Genomic DNA, 22,147 nt, shown 5'->3' with positions numbered 1-22,147 from the left:
TGCTGGAAAATACTCTTCCCCTGTTTTTCCTCCTCACTGGTTCCTCCTTCTTTTCTGCTTTCTCCTATCTCACAGGTCCTTAAAATTAGCAAGTCCTCAGGCTCAGTTTTTAGAACTCTTTTCTACCTGCCCTCCGTACTGGGGGATCTCATTCTGCTTCACAGCATGAATACTATATCACCACTCCTAGATTTCTATCTTTAGCTCAGCCTTCACTGCTTAACTCTAGACTCCCATATCCAGCTTCCCACTCAGCATCTCCACTTAAATATCTGAAGTGAAAAAGTGAAGTTGCTCACTTCAAAAAAAAAAGTGAGTCACTTGTCCGACTCTTTGCAACCCCATGGACTGTAGCCCTAAGAGGTTCCTCCATCCATGGAATTTTCCAGGCAAGAGTACTGGAGTGGGTTGCCATTTCCTTATGCAGGGGATCTTCATGACCCAAGGATTGAACCCAGGTCTCCCACATTGCAAGCAGATCCTTTTACCATCTGAGCCACCAGGGAAGCTCAGATGTCTGACATACACCTCAAATCCCAAACCATCCAAAACAGATCTCCTAACATCCCTCTCGGACCAGACCTGCTCTAGTTTTCCCCACTCAATGACAACTTCATCTTTCTGGTTACTCGCCCCCACCACAGTTAAGGATGATGTAAAGTCATCCTTAACTCCTCTCTTTCACTTCTTACGTCTAACCCACTAGAAAATTCTGCTGGCTCTATCTCCAAAATATTCCCCGGGGCTGTCCACTCTTTACTGCACCCCTGTAAGCACTTTCATATAGGTCTGGGTTATTACAATGGTCTAACTGGACTCTGCTTCCACCTCTGCCCTTCACATTTTTCTCAACATAGGAGCCAGTGTTACTCTATTGAAGTATAAGTTGGGCCCAAGGTTTCACAAGAAACTTCATCAATTCAGTTCAGTTCAGTTGCTCAGTCGTGTCCGACTCTTTGCGACCCCATGAACCACAGCACGTCAGGCCTCCCTGTCCATCACCAACTCCCTGAGTCCACCCAAACCCATGTCCATCGAGTCGGTGATGCCATCCAGCCATCTCATCCTCTGTCGTCCCCTTCTCTTCATAGCCCCAAGTGATGTCACTCCTCCAGCCTCTTCTCACCCTCCCCTCCACGAGCCACACTGGCCTCCCTGTCTCTCCTTGCACACCAGGCTTGCCTCCACCTTACAGCCTTTGCACTTGCTGCTTCTCCTTCTTGAAATGCTCTTCCCCTTATCTCCTCTAAGTCTTTGCTCAAAAACTTTCTCAAGGAGTCTTTCGTGATCATCCTATTGAAAACTACTAAGTGCCTCAAACCCCATCCCCTTTTCTTGCTTTACTTTCCCATAATAATTCCCATCTAAACTACTACAGACTTCCCTGGCTATTTCATTGATTGTGTTGCCCCTCACTCGAACAAAAGCTTCATGGATGTAGGATTATTTTTTCTATTTTTCTTTTCTTCTTAATCTCTGGCTCTAGAACTGTGCTTGGCATATAATAATTTGGTACATAAGTGTTAGATGTCAATGTGAATGAAAAGTTCTTGCTCTTTTACACTAAAGATTACTATAGAAATGGTGAACTAATTTTTGACTGTGTCAAACCAATTCTCCCTTCATAGTCATTCATCATTCTTGGTCTGAGTAGCACCTTGGACTTGAGGCAGAAGGGTTAAGGATTAAGAAACAAAACAAAGCCTTGTTTTAAAGCCTTAAAACAAAGCCTTCATGTCTTAGTTAATGCTGAAAATTTGCCAAATTGAATAAAAAAATCAATAGACCATAACCCGACAAGTTTCTGTCAGTTTTACACACATACACATGTCCAGTTGCACACCAAAAGCAACTAGTAAGGAAACACATTAAAACTTACGACTCTTTTACTTGTACCCACACTCCCCACGGCTCATGAGTGTTGAAGGTGTGTTGTTCAGTAGCTGACAATCCTGGCAGATGCTGCTTTAATGCTTGAGAGAGACAAGCATCTTTCACTAGCATCAACCTTGGAACAGCTCCAGAGAAATCCTTTTTTCTTCCTCCCACTCACATATTTCTCCCTGGGCATGGCACGCATTGCCAGTGGCCTCCATCTCCACTCAACCTACAGAACCCTGGCCCATAACACCCCTTAATTAATGTCATCAGATAAGCAAGACTGAGTATCACTCCACTATGCACACTCTCTGCTTAGCAGAAGACCCTGTCCTTGGCAATCAGGGAAGCACTCCCCAGCCACCGTCAGCAGGTGCTTTTCCAGGTCCTGAGAAGGACTTACAGCCTTTATGCCCACTCTCACCAAGTCTGCCTCCTGACTAATCATTTCTATGAAACTTCTCATCGTCCAACTTAGGTGGCCAGTGTGTAAGCACAGAAAAAGTGGAGGCTTCCACAGGGATAAGGCCCTCCCATGACCCTGCTTTTCTCTCCTGGGCCAGTCCACCAAGCCAGGCTACTCACACCCATTCCCACCCAAGGGAAATAGATAAAAAGCTGCAGGGTACACCCCTCACCTGTGTACAGCCTATGAAGATTAAGAAAACTCAGGAAAGAACATTCACAATCATTGCTGCTGGTTTCGGTATTTGGACCCAGTTGCCAATAAGAATATTTCTTAAATCTTGCTTAAAAAATAAATTTTACACATTTATGTGTAAAATGCACCCATGAAATTGAGGTTGTGCTATCTACCATAAAACAAAGTAAACCAAGGAGATGTAGAAAATCCTTCTTTTCCAAGTATGGAAGTACCACATGTTGCCCAGACCTGAATCATTCTTTTAATTAGAGGTTCTAAGTCAGTATGGATGGAGAAGTCAATGGCACCCCACTCCAGTACTCTTGCCTGGAAAATCCCATAGACGGAGGAGCCTGGTAGGCTGCAGACCATGGGGTCGCTAAGAGTCGGACACGACTGAGCGACTTCACTTTCACTCTTCCCTTTCATGCATTGGAGAAGGAAATGGCAACCCACTCCAGTGTTCTTGCCTGGAGAATCCCAGGGATGGGGGAGCCTGGTGGGCCGCCGTCTATGGGGTCGCACAGAGTCGGACACGACTGAAGCGACTTAGCAGCAGCAGCAGGAAGTCAGTATGGAAATGCTTTTAGAAAGGGAAAAGAGATCTCTGAGAATCTCCTCTTAAAGGAGGTTAAATATGCCATCAATTAAGATCAAAGAACGGGTAGCAGTTTCATTAGGTGTTTATCTGGATACATAAACTTGGAGGAAGGTGATCAAACAGGTTCTTGATTTTATTTTCTCCCTCTTGTGACACCTGAGTGACCCTAGAAGAATGAGGCAGAAACAGCTAATAGATTTGTATGGCCAAAAACAAAATGAAAATGTGGGGTCCCTTGTTCATAAATTGTTGGGATGTTCACAACAGTGACAGTAGAGCATTAAACCAAGAATGAAGCTCTCTCATCTAAAACTGGACCCTGTACAACTGTACACATTGCATAACCATGAAGCTGGCTCTGAAGATAAAGCATTCCTCTTCTGGTTGTTCAGCAACCTCCATAGAAACTACAGTGGAAAGAGATGCTCTGGGCATCATTCAACCTAGGCAGTGTCTGGAACGCTCCATGTCCCTATGAAGCGTCACTCCATGCTGGTATGAATTGTACTCACAAACATGGCTGTTTCCTTAGAGATGCAAAAGTTTTCTTATCTGGAGACTAAATAGACATTTCTCCAAAGAAGACATACAATGGCCAATAGGCACAGGAAACCATACTCAACTATTAGATACTCAATTATCAGAGAAATACCAATCAAAACTACAATGAAGTACCACCTCACACTGGTCAGACTATCCATCATTTAAAAGTCTATAAAATAACAAATGCTAGAGAGGATGTGGAGAAAAGGGAACTCTCCTACATTGTTGATGAGAATGTAAATTGGTGCAGCCACTATGGATAATAGTATGGAGGTTACTTAAAAATCTAAAAACAAGTTACCATATGATCCTGCAATCCCACTCATGGGCAATATCCAGAGAAAACTATAATTCAAAAGGACACATGCAGCCCAGTGTTCATAGCAGCATCACTTATAATAGCTAAGATATGGAAACAACCTAAATGTCCATCAACAAATGAATGGATAAAGAGGTATTATATATACACACCATGGAATACTAGTGTAGCGTTAGTCATTTAGTCATATCCAACTCTTTGCAACCCAGGGATATTCCCAACCCAGGGATCAAACCTGGGTCTCCTGCGTTGCAAGAAGATTCTTGACCACCTGCACCATCAGGGAAGCCCCAGGTGGAATACTACTACTCAGCCATAAAAAAGAATGAAATAATGCCATCTGCAGCAACACGGGTGGATGTAGAGACAATCATACTAAATGATATGTCAGAAAGAGGAAGACAAGTACCATACGATATTACTTATTGTAGAATCTAAAATATGACACAAACGAACTTCTTTACAAAACAGAAATAGACTCACAGACATAGAAAACAAACTTATGGTTACCACAAGGGAAAGGGAAGGGAGACATAAATTAGGAATTTGGGATTAGCAGATGCAAAGTATTATATATTAATATAAAACAAACAAGGGCCTACTGTATAGGTGTGTGTGTATATATATATACACATATATATGTATACATATACATACATATATATATACATATGTATATATATATACACACACAGACAAAAATGTGTATGTATATATATATACATATATACACATAACTGAATCATTTTGCTGTACACTAGAAACTAACACAACATTGTAAATCAACTATACTTCAATTTTTAAAAAAGCTTTCTCCACCAGTAATTGGTATTTATTTATTTAAGATTGGGCCACAATTAACCTAATCAACTGGACTGATCTGAAAAGAGCAATCTTTCAGGGTGGGCCCAGTAAGAGATTTGAGTGCCTGGAGGCAGAAGATTTCCTATAATTTTGGTTAAAGAAGAGATCTCTTTACCCTAACAAGTTGGAAGAGACTTCTTTGTCCATCAGCCATTGGAAATGGTTAGATTTTATAAGAATTAGTTACAAAAAATATGACTCAACCATATGGCTGTTGTTGTTGTTTAGTTGCTAAGTCACATCCGACTCTTTTGTGACCCCAAGAACTGTAGCCTTATGGGCTCCTCTGTCCATGGGATTTCCCAGGCAAGAATTCTGGAGTGGGTTGCCATTTCCTTCTCCAGGAAGACCTTCCTGACCCAGGGATTGAACTACGTTGCAGGTGAATTCTTTACTACTGAGCCACCTGGGAAGCCCAACCATATGGCTAAGGAAAGTAAATTAGTCTTCAAGAAGATTTCTGACAAATGTTTTAGGTTGGGTCAGTTGTTTCTTTTTTCTCTTTCTGTGTTTTTGCTAACTCTCCCTCTTCATGTTGTTCAGGCTCTCACTTGGAATAACCAGCAGGCCCTCCCTTTTCCATCCACCATCACCACCCTCAATCAATATTCACTCATCCTGTGACCAAACAGCCCCTCTAATACATTAATTTCAGAAACGTGGTTAATGATGAGATGGACTAGAGGTGGAGGTGAGCCTAACAGAAGGCCAGTGGAGAAACCTCAATTAAACCAGAGTCTTTCTGCAAAGGATACCACTGCTTTCTCCAATACTAGTCTAATGGCTCTTTCTGTAAGAGTAAGATGCTCAGTGATGTAAACTAACTTGCTAATCATTTCTCCAATGACTTAAAACACCAAAAAATATTCATTCACCTTTATTCTTGCTTTCTTATTGGACATAGACTCAGAATTGCCAGTGATAAATTGCTTCTCAAATCATACCCACAGGAAAAAGAGAAAAGGATGTGTTTCAGTTTGAGTATGATAAAGAAGAAGATACTTCTCAATATTATTTGTTAACTAGAACTTGGAAAAATAAAGGGATTATGTGACAAAAAATGAAGTAGAAATTATATTATTGCAGATTTTCCTGAAATTGTACTTTTCAGGCCTAAGTTCCCTCATTAACAATACTCCATCCCCAAGTCTGGCCATGTGTTTTATGATTCAGCAGTATCAGTGAAGGATGTGTACCAAAAGGAAAATTCAGAGGTTTCACTGTGCTCAGTGTGAGAGTCAATACTGTTTTCCATGAAACATAGAACCACTGTGCTCTAAGTAGAGGAGCAGGTGTTTACCACAACAACCCCAATCTTTTCTTTTCAGAAGAACTAATTTCATCCCAGTGTCAGGATACCTCAAAATCCAAACATCCACCCAGTTGACCTTTCTCTGTTTTTAACTTTTCAAAAATATCTTTCAAGACAGGTAAACAATTCAGTCCTCTTAATTTATATTAAAAAAAAATATTGAATTCAGACCTAGAGACACATACAGACAGAAAGTGAGAGGATAGAAATATATTCCATACAAATGGAAATCAAAAGAAAATCAGAGTGACAATTTTCATATCAGACAAAATAGACCTTAAAATAAAGAATATTATAAGAGATAAAGAAAGACACTACATAATGATCAAGGGATCAACCCAAGAAGATTACATAACAGTTGTCAATATTTATGCACCCAACATAGGAGCACATCAATACATAAGGCAAACAGTAATAGGCATAAAAAGGGAAATTGATAGTAACACAATTATAGTAGGGAACTTACTTACACCAAAAGACAGATCATCAAAACAGAAAATTAATAAGGAAACACAAGCCTTAAATAACTCATTAGATCATATGGACCTAATTGATATCTTCAGGACATTCCAACCAGATGCAGGATACACTTTCTTCTCAAGTGTACACGGGACATTTTTCAGGATAGACCACATCTTGGGTCACAAATCAAGCCTCAGTAAATTTAAGAAAAATTGAAATCATATCAAGCATCTTTTCTAACCATAACACTATGAGACTAGATATGAATTACAAGTGATTAAACAATACATTTCTAAATAACAAACAGATTACTGAAGAAATAAAAAGGGAAATCAACAAATTCCTAGAACTGACAACAAAAATGTGATGACCCAAAACCTATAGGATGCAGCAAAAGCAGTTCTAAGAGGGAAGTTTAGAGCAATACATTCCTACCTCAAGAAACAAGAAAAACAACAAATAGATAACCTAACTTTACACTTAAAATAACTGGAAAAAGAAGAACAAAAATAACCCCAAACTGGTATAAGGAAAGATAGCTCAAAGATCAGAGCAGAAAGAAATGAAAAAGAAATAAAGGAATCAATAGTAAAGATTAATAAAACTAAAAGCTGGTTCTTTGAGAATATAAACAAAATTGACAAACCATTAGCTAGACTTATCAAGAACAAAAGGGAGAAGAATTAAATCAACAAAATTAGGCATGAAAAAGAAAGGTTACAACAGACAACACAGAAATACAAAGGATCATAAGAGACTATTATGAGCAACTATATGCCAATAAAATGCACAACCTGGAAGAAATGGACAGATTCTTAGAAAAGTTTAACCTTCTGAGACTGAACCAGAAAAAAATAGAAACTATGAACAAACCAATTGCAAGCACTGAAATCAAAACTGCTATCAAGAATCTCCCCAAAACACAAAAGCCCAGGGCCAGACGGCTTCATAGGTGAATTCTATCAAACATTTAGAGAAGAACTAATCTCTATCCTTCTGAAACTGTTTCCAAAAATTCCAGAGGGAGTAACACTTCCAAATTCATTCTACAAAGCCACCATCACCCTGATACCAAAACCAAACAATGACATCACAAAAAAAGAAAATTGCAGGCCAATATCACCGATGACGGAGAAGGCGATGGCACCCCACTCCAGTACTCATGCCTGGAAAATCCCATGGATGGAGGAGGGCTGCAGTCCATGGGGTCGCAAAGAGTCAGACACGACTGTGCGACTTCCCTTTCACTTTTCACTTCCATGCATTGGAGAAGGAAATGGCAACCCACTCCAGTGTTCTTGCCTGGAGAATCCCAGGGATGGGGGAGCCTGGTGGGCTGCTGTCTCTGGGGTCGCACAGAGTCGGATATGACTGAAGCGACTTAGCAGCAGCAGCAGCAGCAGCATCACTGATGAACACAGATGTAAAAATTCTCAACAAAATTCTAGCAAAGAAAATTCAACAATACATTAAAAAGATAATGCACCATGATCAAGTCAGGTTTATCCCCAGGGATGCAAGGATTTTTCAATATACACAAATCAATCAATGTGATACTCTATACTAACAAATTAAAAGATGAAAACTATGTGATAATCTCAAGAGATGCAGAAAAAGCTTTTGCCATAATTCAGCAACCATTTGTGATAAAAGCTCTTCAAAAAATGGGCATAGAAGGAACCTGTACATAATAAAGGTGATAGACAACAAACCCACAGCAAACATTATTCTCAACAGTGAAAAACTGAAAGCATTCCTTCTGAGATCAAAACTAGACAAGAGTGCCCACTCTCACCACTATTATTCAACACTGTTTATAGCTAGGAACACACATAGCTAGGAAGTCCTAGCTATGGGAATCAGAGAAGAAAAAGAAATAAAAAGGAATCCAGATTAGGAAAGAAGAAGTAAAATCCTCACTGTTTGCAGATGACATGATACTATACATAGAAAACCCTAAAGACATTACCAAGATATTATAAAGTACTAGAGCTAATCAGTGAATTTAGTAAAGTTGCAGGATATAAAATCCATACCTAAAAATCATTTGCATTACTATACACTAGAAAGAGAAATTAAGTAATCAATCCCATTTACCATTGCAACAAAAAGAATAAAATACCAAGGAATAAACCTATCTAAGGAGACAAAAGAACTGTATACAGAAAACTGTAAGACACTGATGAAAGAAATCAAGGATGACATAAACAGATGGGGAGATATTCTATGCTCCTAGATTGGAAGAGTCAATACTGTAAAAATAACTCTACTACCAACTGTAATCTACAGATTCAATGTAATCCCTATCAAGTTACCAATGGCATTTTTCAAAGAACTAGAACAAAAATTTTCACAATTGGTGTAGAAACACAAAAGACCCCAAATAGCAAAGCAATCTTGAGAAAAAAGAATGCAGCTGGAGGAATGCAACCTCCCTGACTTCAGACTACACTACAAAGCTACAGTCATCAAGACAGTATGGTACTGGCACAAAATCAGAAATATAGACCAATGAAACAATATAAAAAGCCCAGAGATGAACCCACACACCTAAAGGCACCTTATCTTTGACAAAGGAGGCAAGAATTTGAATGGGGAAAAGAGTCATTTCAATAAATGGTGCTGGGAGAATTGGAAAGCTATGTATAAAAGAATGAAACTAGAATACTTCCTAACACCAATAAACTCAAAATGGATTAAAGACCTAAATGCAGGACCAGAAACTATAAAACTCTTAGAGGAAAACAGACAGAACATTGTATGACATAAATCACAGCAAGATTCTCTATGACCCACCTCCCAGAGTAATGGAAATAAAAACAAAGATAAACAAGTGGGATCTAATTAAACTTAAACACTTTTGCACAGCAAAGGAAACTATAATCAGGTGGAAAGACAACCCTCATAATGGGAGAAAATAATAGTAAATGAAACAACTGACAAAGGGTTAGTTTCTAAAATATACAAGCATCTCATAAAACTCAATACCAGAAAAACAAATAACCCAATCAGAAAGTGGGCAAAAAAACCTAAACGGACATTTCCCCAAAGAAGACATACAGATGGCTAAAAAACATATGAAAAGATGGTCAACATCACTTATTATTAGAGAAATGCAAATCAAAACTACAATGAGATATCACCTCCTACTGGTCAGAATGACTATCATCAAAAAATCCACAAACAATAAATGCTGGAGGGAGTGCAGAGAAAAGGAAACCCTCTTGCACTATTGGTGGGAATGTAAATTGATTACAGCTACTATGGAAGCCAGTATGGAGATTCCTCAAAAAACTGGGAGTAGAACTACCATATGATCCAATAATTCCATTATTAGAATACTGGAGTGGGTTGCCATTTCCTCCTCCAGGGGGCCACAGGACTGTAAAATGTCAGTTTTATTCCAACCCCAAAGAAGGGCAATGCCAAAGAAAGCTCAAATACCATACAATTGTGCTCATTTCACATGCTATCAAGGTTATGCTCAAAATCCTTCAAGCCAAGCTTCAGCAGTATCTGAACTGAGAGCTTCCAGATATACAAGCAGGGTTTCAAAGAGGCAGAGGAATTAGATATCAAACTGCCAACATTCACTGGATCATGCAAAAAGCAAGGGAATTCCAGAAAAACATCTACTTCTGCTTCACTGACTACACCAAAGCCTTTGACTGTGTGGACAACAACAAACTGAAGAAAATTCTTCAAGAAATAGGAGTAAAAGACCTCCTTTCCTGTCTCCTGGAGAATACTATATGCAGGTCAAGAAGCAACAGTTAGATCTAGACATGGAACAACAGACAGGTTCAAAACTGGGAAAGGAGTATGTTGAGGCTGTATATTGTCACCCTGCATGTTTAACTTAAACCCAGAGTACATCATGTGAAATGCTGAGCTGGATAAATCACAAGCTGGAATCAGGATTGCTGGGAGAAATATCAACAATCTCAAAGATGCAGATGATATCAGCCTAATGGCAGAAAGTGAAGAGGAATTAAAGAGCTCCTTGATGAGAGTGAAAGAGGAGAGTGAAAAAGCTGGCTTCAAACTCAACATTAGAAAAACTAAGTAGCTTCTAATGTGAAAGGTTACATATTATGCAAATTAAGAACAACAGAGCACTTCCAATTGTGTGGCTTTCCTGGGCATCTTTCCTTCAAGCAAGGCTTTAGAAATTCAGATCACATTCCTGTTGGAGGCCATCTTCAACGCATGGACTCTATGTTCACCATAGAGGCAAAAGAGAGGTGGTAGAGAAGGCTTAACTGGTTTAAACCAATCAGATGGCCCTATCTATACACAAGACAAATAGAAAATACAGTTGTGTGATCTGAAAGAAAAAAACTAAGATCATGGCATCTGGTCCCATCACTTCATGGCAAATAGAAGGGGGGAAAGTGAAAGCACTGGCAGATTTTCTTTTCTTGGTCTCCAAAATCATCACTGATGGTGACTGCAGCCATGCAATTAAAAGGCACTTGCTCCTTGGAAGGAAAGTTATAACAAACCTAGACATCATATTAAAAAGCAGAGACATCACTTTGCTGACAAAGGTCCTTACAGTCAAATTAATGATTTTTCTTTAGTCATGAATGGATGTTGGTCCATAAAGAAGGCTGAGCACCGAAGAATTGATGCTTTCAAATTGCAGTGCTGGAGAAGACTCTTGGGAGTCCCACTGACTGCAAGGAGATCAAACCAGTAAAATCTAAAGAAAATCAACCCTGAATATTCATTGGAAGATCTGATGCTGAAGCTGAAGCTCCAATATGTCGCCCACCTGATGTGAAGAGTTGACTCGTTGGAAAAGACTGTGATGCTGGGAAAGACTTAAGGCAGGAGAAGGGGGACCACAGAGGATGAGATGGTAAGATAGCATCACCGACTCAATGGACATGAACCAAACTCAGTGGACAGCAAACTCTAGGACATAGTGGAGGACAGAGGAGCCTGGTGTGTTGCAGTCGGTGGAGTCACAAAGAGTCTGAACAACAACAATAACAATATGCCAAAAAACAAAACCAGTTACACCCACCACAATTAACAACTGTGAGACTGTATCAAGTTCTTCTGTGCATTTCTCTCCAGAAACCACAATCTTTGTCCTTGAGTACATCTTGCAAAAAGGCTGAAGGTCCCAGACATGTGCAGGAAGACAGGAAATGGTCCTAAGCTCATCAAGTGAAGACAGAAAGCCTCACCCACGCTCTCCTCGTCTCTCTCACTGGAAAACACCAGAGAGAAACGGATCCTCCTCTGATCAATGCTGATTGAAAGGAAATGAAAGTGATAGACTTTTTCCATCCACCATCTAACGCTGCAGCTGCTGTTATTATTATCATTAAATACTGCAAGTAAACTGTTTCTGCCACAAGAACCATCATAGAGATCATGAGAATACTGACTAGTATGCATCCCTGTATTCCTGCTGTAGTAACCCAACCCAGAGTCCAGCCAACACTGGGAATAAAAGTAAGGTTTTGGAAGACTTCTGATCGGCCTCCTTTTCAGGTGAAAACGTGATCTTAAGACCTCTGCTTTAAAAGACAAACTGACTTCCAATTTTTTCTAAGACTGACCCTTTAGCCCCAATCCTTCAAAGAAAGGAACATTTTCATCAGATGATAGTAGTAATGTCTTGTCATTATCTTCAAGTAAGAGCTTTCTTACTTTTTTACAAATTGATCTGGGACACAACGTTTTAAGAAACATACACTTTTCCACCACCCAAGAGACTTATAAGTAGAAAAGTCACCTATCTGCTCAGGCAGAATGGGAAAGGATGGCAAGGTGCTTGGCACCAGCCAAACTAAAGAACACTTGTTTCTTCAAGTAGCAAAGCATTAAAGAAGAGATACCCAGAAGACAGGGTGTCAGACCGAACTTCTAGGCAGCAATGAATCAGCAAAACACACTTGGTGCTTGATGACCAAATTAAAAATTACCTAATCTCAGAGGAGAAGAGACAGCCCAGGCTCAAAGTCTGGAGGTCAGTTATGGACCCGTAGAGCATTAAGCTCATGCATGACCCCAGAGTAATCTCACTAACCCAACCTCAAACTGCAAGTAGCAAAGTCAAGGTCTGACTCTTCAGCTTCAGTCCTAACACAACACTGGTACACTGCTGTTGAATTTCAGAGGCTGAAATTCACCCTGGCTGAACTCACCCCTTATACCTGTCAGCAGATCTTGGACTCCCTGGTTTGGCCCTTACTGCTCTCTATGGCATTTGATTCCAAGTCACCCATCAGCCTTAGAGAATTAGCCCCATTTCACCATCCATTGCTCCCAGCTCCAATGCTTGGGGCAGATACATGATGTACTGACTGAGCTTACCTTCCCATAAGCCAGGAGTTGGAGTTACCAAACACAGGAAACATATTTAAAAAAACAATAATGGACATGAAAGAGGAACTGTTATCTCAGAAGCCAAGATAAATATTAACGCAGACCATGGTTTAGCAGAGTAGGGCATGTTATGTACAAAATGTTACACTGATGGACTTAACTGTTTGACTGCATAATGGTACAAAAATGTGTGTGGAAATACACTTCTAGGTCAGTCAAGGACAGTGTGTTTCATTTTAAACACAACTGCTTTACTATTTTGGGGTGCCAGACATTGTGAATTTTGTCTTTTGGGGCACTGGATATTTTTTCATATTTCTAAATATTCTTGAGGTCTGTTCTGGGATGAGTAGGTGACCTGGGAGCAGTCTGATCCTCTCAGGTATCACTTTTTGATGATCTGTTAGGCATGTCGGGAGCAGTGATCAGTTTAAGGCTAAGTATTCCCCGTTACTGAGGCCAGACCTTCCTGACTGTTCTGTCCAATACTTGTGAATTATAAGTCTTCTAATCTGGTTGGAGGGAACAAGCAATATTCCCAGACTTCTGTGACTGCAGGGAACTGCTCTCCACCCTCTCCCTCATCTTTGCACCCCTCCCGCCACCCTCCAGACTCCTGTAGTTGACTCACTTACTCTTACGAACACGTGAGGGGCCTTCCCGCATGTTTCCAGTGACCCCTCTCTGTGCAGGTCTCTTGGTTCTGGAACTCAGTCCTGTGAACTCTGGACACCTTGGTTTCCTGGGCTCTCAGCACCACCTCCTCAACTCAAGGAGTATGAGTTCCACCTGGGGCTCAGCCTGGACTGTCTCCCAGGGATCAGCTGGAGCAGTTGGAGTGTTTATGTCTTTGTAATTTCCTGGATATCACTGCCCTCCCATTGCCTGATGACCAGTGTTTCAAAACCCATATATTACTTCATATATTTTATCTGATATTTTTTATTATTTCAGGATAAGAATAAATCTGGCCCTGTTACTCTATCTTGGGCAAAACCAGAAATTCTTTCAAATTCAGTCAACTTAGCACTCAACACCAATATTATTACACAGAAAAGATACCACTTTAACCTGAGTTTTTCAAAATGAGGATCTTGAGCCACTGACCCAAGAATCTCCTAGAAAGCTTGATAAAAGACACATTCCTACTTCATATCCTCAGACTACTGAATATACTTTTTTTTTTTGGCCACTAAAGGGATTCCCAAGTAGCTCAGTGATAAAGAATCTGCCTGCAAATGCAGAAGATGCAATGCAAGAGACATAGGTTCGATCCTTGGGTTGGGAAGATCCCCTGGAGTAGGAAATGGCAACCCATTCCAACATCCTTGCCTGGAAAATTCCATAGACAGAGGAGCCTGGTGGGCTATAGTCCATGGGGTCACAAAGAGTTGGACACGACTGAGCATCAGCAGGCACACACACACCAAAAAAATTGAGAATTGTTTTCATTACCATGCCAGTTCATTAACAAAAGACAATAAAATCCTCTTCTAAAAGTTGGAAATCATTAAAATAGGTAATGGGTTTAAAAGGCAAGGAGAATACTGGAAGTCCAGTCTGAAATGATGTTGACCCTCCAATACCTCTTCCAGCTATATAAGCATACTTTGTATAACCCATGTCTCTCCATGGCCACATGAGAAATTTTGGAGCCGCTGCCTTCTCATTCACTGCAACAGTAGTGCTCCATTTGGAAATTGGAAAACAACAGTGATATGGGGAAAGACTCATGACTCTCTCCACGCAGACAGCCTCTGGATGGTAAGCACCCAGGCCAAAGCCAAAGCCAAAGCTTTTTCCCAGAAGATGTGTTTCTTCTCAACTCACTGAGTAACTGTCATGCTCTCCACCAATGAATTCTCATCAAAAATATCAACAATCACACTATCAATCTTTTATTTTCTAATCTCAAGAGCAATTGGAATATCCCCTGTACCATCCTGACTCACACCAGCCCCATTTCCGGGGAAGGAAACAAACAGCCTAAAAGGCTTGTATAAGGTGTAAATACAATCTGGACATCATGAGGCCAAGTTTATCAGAGGAGAAGTAGGTTGCATTATTCGAGCAGTGTGTGTGTTAGTCATTCAGTCATGTCCAACTCTTTGAGACCCCACAGACTGTAGCCTGCCAGACTCCTCTGTCCATGGAATTCTCCAGGCAAAAATACTGGAGTGGGTTGCCATTCCCTTCTCCAAGGGATCTTCCCAATTCAAGGATCGAACCTTCGTCTCCTAAATTGCAGGCAGATTCTTTACCATCTGAGCTACCAGGGAAGCCCTATTTGAGCAGAGTTGCTCACAGATCTTCTCTAGGACTTGGTATTGGCCATCTCACTCATTTCGAAACTAATGGCAAAGTTATTGCTACTGGAGAACATGAGAGAAGCACCAGTCCAAGCCTGAGCTTGTAGATGAAAGAACAAAACAAGTATCTCACACCTCAAATCATCACGTGGCCTCTACCTGAACCTACTTTTTTATCCAAAGTCTGACTACATTTCATTAGCATTGGGAAAGGAGGGGACAAGGTGGAGATGGGTGGATAAAGGCAGAGCCAGATTACCTTTCAGGCCATGGTGAATATCAAAAAGTGGCAACCACGACAGGTGCTTCACTCCTGAGGATAGTATTACACATGGCATAAAGCATTCAGACACTGCAAGGAGGTTATCCTGTGCTTAAATCCTGATTTCATCACTGTGTGACCTTGGAAGAGTTACTTAACCTCTCTGGGCCTCAGTTATCTCATCTCTAAAATAATAATAGCCTCTACACCATAAGGCATCCATGACGGTACAACGAGAAGAACCCTGAGAAGAGCTGACACCTAATAAACTGTCACTCACTTAGCCATTAGTTGTTTGTGCATCTTTCTGTGAAGAAAGAGCTTTAAAGTATGATCACGGTCACATAACCTCTCTCCTCCATAAAACACAATACAGTTCACGAAGCCCCATTACATACAGGACTTCATGAATCCTCTCTTAGAAGTAGAGGGAGAAAGGCCTGCTTTTCTGATGAGGAAAAGGAGGCTTAGTGTCTGTATGGGGTTTTCCCACTTGCCCCAAGAGGATGATCTCATTCATCCTCATTGATTCATTCTTCTGCTCCCCGCAGTGGAAACAACAGAGGAAAAGTCACACAAGCAACAAGGAAAAAACCAGATTACCCTGCTCTCCCACAGTCTGTCTTCATGCCCTCGGTGTACACAAACTGAGGGCAGAGCAGGAGGAGGAGAAGCGACACCAGAGACGGAGACGCTGGGCTGTCAGTTCTCCTTCCTGCTGGCTTAAAGGTAAGAGCTTCTAGGTCCCTGACCCCAGTACCCCCCATTCTTTCTCAACAAAACCTTCTCTCTCCTCCTTATTACTCCCTCTTCCTCAGGCCTTTGTCCTCAAGGTTCAGCTACCACATGATTTTGGTGCGAGCATTTTTCACGATTTTTCCTTCTGCATTATTTTTTAATGTTATTAAATTTTCATTATTTATTTAATACACAGTGTCCCTAAATCTGTCCTAAATGTGCTTCTTACTACATGCCTCTCTCTATGCTGGTTTTTCCCCTCTTCCTGTAACAGCTGTTGACAATCATTAGTCTGAATTATTTCTGGCTTATAGAGAGAGGAAGCGAGATTCAAATAACTGGAGAAAAACTCTCTGATCTAAAGGAAGACTTTATATTTGAGTCTTCAAATATAAAGGACACATCAAAAGAAAACAAGCTGTTAATTTTTTTTAAGTCTATACCTAGACATATCAAAGTGAAATTCAGAACTTTATACTTTGTTCATTTAAAGTGTGAGGATAGTAATTTAATACAGGGCTACCTGGAAATGAGGGATGTCATTTGAATTTTATGCAAGTAGTTGCTATTTAGTTGCTATGTCATGTCCTACTCTTTTGGGACCCCATGAATTATAGCCCATCAGGCTTCTCTGTCCATGAGATTTTGAAGCAATACTGGAATGGGTTGCCATTTCCTTCTCTGGGGGATCTTCCCCACTCAGGGATTGAACACACATCTCCTGTGGCTTCTGCATTGGCAGGCGGATTCTTTACCACTGAGCCACAAGGGAAGCCCTCATGGGGTTAAAGCCTCAAACCTAAAAATACCTTCACTAAATATCTAGAATAATGTTTGACTAAGTGTCTGGATACTGTAGCCTGGACAAATTGACACAAAAAATTAACTTTGCAGATGGAAATAACCCAAATGTCCATCAACATTTGTTTTGGATAAACAAAATGTGATATATATGTACAAAGAAAAATTATTAAGCTTTAAAAAGAAATCAAATTATGACACTATGATCTGGGTGAACTTTGAAGACATATGCTAAGTGAAATAATCCAGTCATAAAAAGACAAATATTCTATAGTTTCACTTATATGAGATACCTAGAGTAGTCAGATGCATGAGAAAGAATGTAGAATGGTTGCTGCCAGAGGCTGAGAGGACAGGGGAAGGTAATAGAGAGTTAAGGTTTAATGAGGACAGAGTTTCATTTTGATGAAAAAGTTCTGGAGATGCACAGTGGTGATGATTGCACAAAAATGTGAATGTACTTGACGTCACTGAACTATACACTTAGAAATGGTTACAAAGCCAAATTTCATGTTATGCTTTTTACCACAGTAAAAAATGAACTGCTTACATGTATAGGCTTTAGTATGACGCAGACATCATGCTAAATGTTTTCTACTGATTTTCTCATTTAGTGGCGTTGATATCCCCATTTTATAGGTAATAAAACCTCCATGACAAAGTGACTTACACTAGTAAGAAGTAGGTATCAAGTTGAAACCTTCAGTCTGACTCCAAAGTCTCAGTGACTGAGCACAGTGCGCTAGACTGAAAAGAGTGACTACATTAAGTTAATAAGATAAAAAGAAAACTAAACTGTTTTTCAAGAAATATTTTAAAGTTGATTCACTATATTAAAAAATTTAAGATTGAATTCCCAAAATTCAAATCCAGACTGGGTATGACTAATAACAGGACCCCTCAAATAGTCCTACGTTGACCTTCACCACGTGAAGTTCTTATCCCAAAACCACAGTGTCTCTAGAAATAAGAAAAACAAACAAACAAACAAGGATTCACAAGTAACAGGAATAGAAAGTGTACCTGGCATCTGCCCCATTCTTCCACAAGCCTTCAGACATTTCATTGTTTCTCTGTATTTTCAAATAAAACTACTGTGGTTCTATTTATATTTTTAAATTATATTCATGTTTAGATCTACACCCATGAGTAGACTCTTGGAGAAGGACTGGAAGGATACAGACCAAACTACTAACAAAATTACATCTGGAAAAACTAGTAGAAAGGAAAGAAGGCAGTAAATAAAGGGGAAATCATTACTTTTGATGCTTGTATACTCTGTTTCAGCTTTTTAAAGGCAACAATGAGTCACCTGGTATTACTGAAAGTCTACCGTAAGCCCAAGGTCTATAGTAGTTCTGTTCAATCAAGATGAAAAGACATATATGATATTATACATGTTTCAACTGAGTCGCCAGTCCAGGTTTGATGCATGATACTGGATGCTTGGGGCTGGTGCACTGGGACGACCCAGAGGGATGGTACGGGGAGGGAGGAGGGAGGAGGGTTCAGGATGGGGAACATGTGTATACCTGTGGCGGATTCATATTGATATATGGCAAAACCAATACAATACTGTAAAGTTAAAAATAAAATAAAATAAATTTTTAAATTAAAAAAAAGAAAATACAGATGATTATTTGTAATGAGCTCCATCTAAAAAACAAGTAAAACATCTCCAGATGAGATGGCTGAATGGCATCTGCTGTAGTTCATGGGGTAGCAGAGTTGGACACAACTTAGCAACTGAACAACAACAAAACATGACCGGTCTGCACATGCAACACATCCGTACACAAGACTCATGTTGATATTCTGGCCACTCCTGGGAAACTGTACCAACTCCACTCCTCCAAATGGTCCCCCCACCTCCAGTGATCCTCCTTCCATGGACTTCCTGACTACTGTTGTTATAAACAAAAAAAGCTGCTTTGATGTATTATATCCAAGGCAGCACAGACTAGTGGTTAAGGCTTGGGCTCTAGGGGGTGCAAGAAGAATAAAAGAATCATCCAAGGGAAGAGGGGCCTTAGAGATCTTTTAACAGTTGATGGCACAGAGACGGCCATAATGGCTCAGTCTTGCCCAAGGTCACACAGGCGGTCCACAGCAGCATCAGGACCAGACCTGGGTTCCCTCTGACACAGCTCAGTACTTCTCAAGGAAGAGACAGCAGAGATCTCCAAACTGACTCTCCACTGAGGTGAATACTACAGGTCTTATCTTCTTCAACAATTGTACATCATAAGGTTATAAATATTAAGGTTATAAATATTACCATGTGAATGTTCGACTCTCTTAGCAACATGAAAAAGGGCTTTCCAGCACACACTGTGTGTGTAGGGAGTTGGGGACGAGTGCAACAATCACAACCATGTCAAAGACTTTAGAGTGTAGCCTGCATCTGAAATGCAGCCTAATAGTCCAGGATGCCAAACCACTTCAGCAGAGCTCCAAGACAGCCACCACAAGAGTGATTCCAAGAGTGGGACCCAGACTCACTGGGCAGTCCTTCAAGGCCCTGAAGGGGGTGGGTTGGAGGTCACTGAAGCAGTCGAACAGATGGGGAGGGTATGCTGGGCAAGGGGTAGAAACTGGACTCCAGAGATGGATCATTCCAGAGACACCTCCAACTATGCAACTGCTGCCAGTTCAGCTTGCCACTTCCTACCAATCTTACCTCCCAAGCCTCTCCTTCCCCACAGGCTCTCCCCACCACTCTCTCCTACCTCCCCCTTCCCCCACTTTTCATCTTTCCATCTACTGACTTCTCATGAATTATCCCTATCACAACCCAGGGTCCTGATGATAGAGTCACACTTTCTAGCCTCAATGCTTTTGTCCATGCTTTCCCTTCCTCCTAGAATGCCTGCCACCTTCTGTTTTAGGATCCCTTTCCCCTCAACCAAAGCTGTTTGTCAAAATCTTTCCCAGAAATGCCAACCCTTCTATAAAACCACCCTATAAGTTCTCTTTCCCAGAACTTTCTAGATCTTTCTAAGGTGCTTGATAAATTCTACCTCACTTTCCTCTCCAGACTCTCTCTCCCTTACAGCTATACACAAGGCCCCATTAACAACTGGTCTGCACTCAGTAAACCCTAGGTGGTAGTGTAGAGGTCAGAATGGTGGCTGGGAAAACAAGTGCAGCAGGGGAAGCTGAGAAGGGAGCCGGTGATAGGTAGTATTATCTCCATATACAGAGGATGGAACTGAGGTAAGATGGGCTGAGTAACTTGCTCAAGATTAAACAGGAGGGTTTTGAATTGAACCAGACCAGCTGGCTCTTTATACTGATCCCTGCAACACTGTTTCTTCTAAACCGCCAGCCCTGAAAACCACTTCAACTCTTCCACTCACAGTGTGCAATGCTTTTCTGAATCAAAAACACACTTTCAATTAAGGCACCTACTGCTTTCTAAGTCAGAAATTAAAGATCAATTCTGGCCACAATAGTAAATAATATCTGATAAAGCCTCAAATCTAAAACATTGCTTAAACAGAGACAATTATAGATGTCTAAGATGGAATGAGCCTCAGGCCATTCACCTAGCTCAATATTTGCCAACATTTCCATTTCTAAATCCTGAAATAAATATCAGAATTATGTGGAAGCACAACGATCTAACAACCACTGTGAATATTATTTTGATGTAATTATGGGATTAATACAGAACAGTGATGTTATTTACTGATGTACATAGGGATGTACATAGTGGTCTGTACATAGTGGTCATAATATAACATTATTGATGTACATAGTGGATATACATTATTGATGTACATAGTGGTACATAGTGTGATTAATATATAACATTATTGGTGTACATAGTGGATGTACAGCATCTCTAAACAAACATGTTTAATGTGTTTTTTAATGATCAAGGAAGAATTTGTGCCTACCACTATGAGCAGGAGAATACAGAAAAGACACTGAGCTTCATTCACATGTAACTGAAACAGTAACTACCTATAACAATTCAGGATTTAAATAATTTAATATTAAACATCTTATTATAGAAAGTAAAGTTTCGTTAGTTGTGAATAACCCAGATAACTTTTCAATCCTCTACCAAAATAGAGTGTTGGGGATGGATAAAAATACCGGTTCTACAAATGTATACACTGTTCTCACTGAAAGAAAACAGAAAAATAAAGTTATCCATAGTTCAACTTTGAAGTTAGAAGAGGCTTTTAATAGGAAAGCAGTTAAATTTCGGTTCCCAGGAAATTTTTAAAAATAGCATACAGATGACCCCAAAACTAAAGTGTTACCAAAGAAGTAAAGGAAACGAAGTCTGTTCAGTTTGTGGCAGCAAGCGGTATTCTCTCCCTGATAAAGAGAGGGCTAGTGAGAATAGGAAAAAGAGGCAAGATAGAGATCATAGAGCGATAAACAGGATATCCAATACGTATCCAAAACTTACCCAAATCGGTCTTACTCAATACTACTTTTCCACTTTGCCAGTTTTAAATGAGACAGCGGCTGGGCTTTCGTTGTTGCTGTTTCTGTCCTTTGGATCCCAGAGCCCCAAGAACGTTTAACAAGTAGGATGGGATCTGGCCCCCTCTCGCATTAGAGGAGAAAAGTTTTAAACTTGGATTCTAGGTTGCTTCATTGGGAAAATGTATAATAATAAGTGCCTGCAAGGAGAGAACGTGGGAGACGTGCTCAGCTGACGTCGGCCCGAGAAGGGGCAGCACAGTTCCCCAGCGCAGCTGTCCAGATGTGTCTCATCTGATTCCCCCGCGGGGCATGAGTCTAGGCGGCCGCCGCTAGCAGAAGCTCCAGCTGATTGGTCTCCGGGGCTCCTCGCTTGCCGCCTATTGGCGGGTCAGCCCGCCACTCCCGCGGGCCTCAAGCCCCGCCCCCCGCCCCCCGGGCTCGCTCGCTGCATCCTTGGGAAGAACCTGGAAGTGGAGCGCGGGTGCTGATGTGGCACTCGGCGGCCACTGCGGGCCCGGGAGGGGCCGGGGCCGAGAGGGGTCTTCCGCACCAGGGCTAGTCCCGGCCCTGCTTCCTTTTACTCCCACCCTTTCAGGTGGTTAGGCTGGTTTCTTTAAACAGTGT

At 40.8% G+C, this 22,147-nt stretch overlaps 1 protein-coding gene across 1 annotated transcript in view; it reads right to left on the bottom strand.

Moving 5' to 3' along the window:
• LOC102282987 (transmembrane protein 45A) overlaps positions 1–21,831 on the bottom strand; it is a 114,459-nt gene extending 92,628 nt beyond the window's left edge. The window contains exon 1 of the mRNA XM_005890053.2: positions 21,504–21,831. The gene's annotated coding sequence lies outside the window, so the exon portion shown is untranslated. The remainder of the gene's footprint in view (positions 1–21,503) is intronic.
• Positions 21,832–22,147: the final 316 nt, after the last annotated feature.

The sequence above is a fragment of the Bos mutus genome, chromosome 1 (assembly GCF_027580195.1).
Source record: "Bos mutus isolate GX-2022 chromosome 1, NWIPB_WYAK_1.1, whole genome shotgun sequence".
Taxonomy (NCBI): domain Eukaryota; kingdom Metazoa; phylum Chordata; class Mammalia; order Artiodactyla; family Bovidae; genus Bos; species Bos mutus.
Note: the sequence above shows the minus strand (reverse complement) of the source record. Positions and strands in the feature narration are given on the sequence as shown.